This window comes from Amblyomma mixtum, chromosome 3, assembly GCF_055824585.1.
Source record: "Amblyomma mixtum isolate Tamu chromosome 3, ASM5582458v1, whole genome shotgun sequence".
NCBI lineage: Eukaryota > Metazoa > Arthropoda > Arachnida > Ixodida > Ixodidae > Amblyomma > Amblyomma mixtum.
The window spans coordinates 260331514-260334791 of NC_143014.1; the positions used below are offsets into that span (position 1 = coordinate 260331514).

The 3278-nt window shown below is 44.4% G+C and overlaps 1 non-coding gene across 1 annotated transcript; it reads right to left on the bottom strand.

Annotated features, from left to right (window-relative positions):
- Positions 1 to 74, bottom strand: TRNAT-AGU (transfer RNA threonine (anticodon AGU)). Its single transcript has one exon. It is a non-coding gene; the product is annotated as a tRNA-Thr (tRNA).
- Between the last annotated feature and the right edge of the window lie 3204 nt (positions 75 to 3278).

The following is a 3278-nucleotide window of genomic DNA, read 5'->3' on the forward strand; positions in this document are numbered from 1 at the left end:
AGGCACCGGTGAGATTCGAACTCACGATCTCCTGTTTACTAGACAGGCGCTTTAACCAACTAAGCCACGGCGCCGACGGTCCCAGCGGGAAAACTCTGCTCGCCAGTGCGAAATGCACGCCGAGCACCGACAGGATGAGCCGACTTGGCCGGATCTCATTATGCTTCAGCGCACGCCGGGAACCTCGCCGTCCCGCCAGCCGCCGAAGGACAGCAGGCGTTCTCTGCCTGTGCCCCTTTCCGTTTCAGTCCGCGTCTCTTGCTTTGGCATGTCTGCGCCCTTGTTTCGCTGTGTAAAGGAAGGGTACGTGACTAAGCACCCGTCCAACAGGGCACATTGAAGTATTACGGCTAGTATACGCCTTTACAGTACACTGTGTTATTTGTTGTGCATTCATCATTGAAAGCGAGCCCTGCTCTGACGCGCAAAAGATTTCAGAAGCCTTCAGTACTTATTTTAAATCTGTTTTCTCCATTGATAACGGCACTGATCCTTCTTTTGCACCAAGTTTTTCACCAGCAGCCATTCAAAATATTGAAATATCCTGTTCTGGAATTCACAACCTCTTGCTTAGTATAGACACTACTAAAAGTCCTGGTCCGGATAAGATTCCTAACATGTTTTTGAAAAGGTATTCAGAATGGTGTGCACGTTATCTTACAATAATATTTCAGTGCTCACTCGACTTGAGCAAAGTACCGCGGATTTGGAAGGCCGCTAACATTGTTCCTATTCATAAATCAGGCAACAAACAGATAATTTCTAACTATAGACCGATTTCATTGATATCTACCTGCTGTAAACTGCTGGAACATATTATTCACAAGCACATTATTGAATACTTAGCTAATAATGACAGCCGCCGCGGTGGCTCAGCGCTTATGGCACTCGGCTGCTGACTCGAAAGACGCGGGTTCGATTCCGGCCGCGGCGGTCGAATTTCTTTGGAGGCGAAATTCTAGAGGCCCGTGTACTGTGCGATGTCAGTGCACGTTAAAGAACCAGAGGTGCTCGAAATTTCCGGAGTCCTTCACTACGGCGTCTCTCATAGCCTAAGTCGCTTTGGGACGTTAAACCCCATAAACCAAACCAAACCAAACCAATAATGACATCCTTTCAAAGCATCAGCATGGTTTTTGTGCAGGGTTTTCTACTATTACGCAGTTAATTGAAATCACGCATGATATTGCCACCTCTCTTAACAATCGTGAACAGGTCGACGCCATTTTTATTGACTATTCTAAAGCCTTCGATAAGGTATGCCACCAAACACTTATCTCCAAACTTCGTACCTTTCGTACAGGATCTTACGGTGATATATTACTCGAATGGATAATAGATTACTTACACCTCAGGACTCAGTTTGTTACCTACAATCAAGAAAAGTCATTACCGGTTCTTATTACCTCTGGTGTTCCACAGGGTTCCGTTCTTGGACCCCTTTTATTCATAATATATATCAATGATGTCATTCAAGTTGTTTCTAACACTTCTGTTAAGCTTCGTTTGAACGCTGATGATTGTGTTTTGCATTCCAATGTTTATAATGTTAATGATGAGGTTCTACTAAATAATGTTTTCTCTTCTTTTTACGACTGGAGTAAAGCTTGGCAAATGGAGATTAATTTTCAGAAGACAGTGACAATGACCTTTAAAAATAAAAACAACCCTTACATTTCAAGTACGGCAATGCAGAACACATACTGGAAAGTGTCCACGTATTCAGGTACCTTGGCGTAGTATTCTCCCCGAACCTAAAATGGCATAAGCATGTTAATAATATATACGCGAAATCATTACAAAAATTAGGCTACCTAAGAAGAACTTTAAAGAGCGCTACTAAAGAACGCAAACTAACAGCTTATAAATCCCTGGTCAGGCCTCTTCTTGAATACGCGTCAGTCGTGTGGTCCCCTCACCTTGTGCATGATAAAGATAAACTTGAGTCGATAGAGAAAAAAGCGATTAGATTCATTTTTAACTGGTACGATCGCAACTTCTCCCCTTCACTACATCACCATGTTTTATCACTGAATTCCCTCGAGTATCAACGAAAATGTGACCGGCTTGTAATGCTACACAAAATGGTGCACAAATCCGTTTCTTTAGCTGCCCCCATTTCATTCCCTGTTCGTACTGCACGTGTGACCCGCCGCACAGATCCCGTGAACATCACACCATTCAGATCTTTCCTTGATTGCCACAAATTTTCTTTTTTCCCGCACACAGTTGAGATGTGGAATTCCCTTGATGGTGCTTTGCGACAGCTTCCACCGGCGCAATTTGTAAAACAAGTGCCTTTTCATGTATTATGATTTCTTCTTTATGTAACCACTCCTGCTATGTCTCGAACCTGAGACAGCAGTGTCTGTAAATAAATAAATAAATAAATAAATAAATAAATAAATAAATAAATAGGAAAAAGTAACACCCTTTTCGACGCTCTTTGGGGCCAACAACTGACAGCGATAAAAATATTAAGTGAACCTACCCTCCCCCACCCCACGACACCACTGATTCCCACGCCGTCCTATACATCACGCCCCGCCACGCCCCGCCACATCACATCACATCACGCCGCGCCGCGCCGCGCCACACGTCACCACATCACACGTCACCACATCACACGTCTGTAGTGGCACACTTTTGGAGAACGCCCACTTATGCGCTATATTTGGAAAGAGCTTCAGTAAGCACGCTGCGCGGGTGGCAACTAAAATTTTCTTTGTGACATACTGCGATGGTGACGGCAGGGACGGTGCTGTACCGTCCGTGGAAAGCCAGTCATGCCGTTGTCGCAGAAAACGGGTCCTGTCAATAGTCTTCAAACTGATACTTTCAGTTTATAAGCAGTGTCATCAAACTTTACCCTATGTTACCAATTTTTATTTAATCGCGAAAGCTGCACCAAGGCTTCGAGGCATGCGTATGGCTGACGAGGTGCGCATATAAACTTCCCGGTGATCTTTGACGTACGTAAACATCTCAGCACACGAGGTTTTTAGCAGAGAGAAACAGTTAAAAGGGTGTCAGCCAGGATAACTGGCCGTTTAAGCAGCAGTTTCTTGACGTCACCAAAGATGAACAGGAAAAATAAGTATCGAAAGAAGGCGAGCAACCGCTTGCATTTACTACCAGTATGCAGATGGCTCGCCTAAAGCAAGAAAAAAACATCAGCCAAAGCACATACAAAGCTTAGATGCCTATGACAGCTTCTCGCTGAATTAACCGCGATAAACCGCACCTTGTCCGACCACATTTTTTCCTTCGCACCTCAA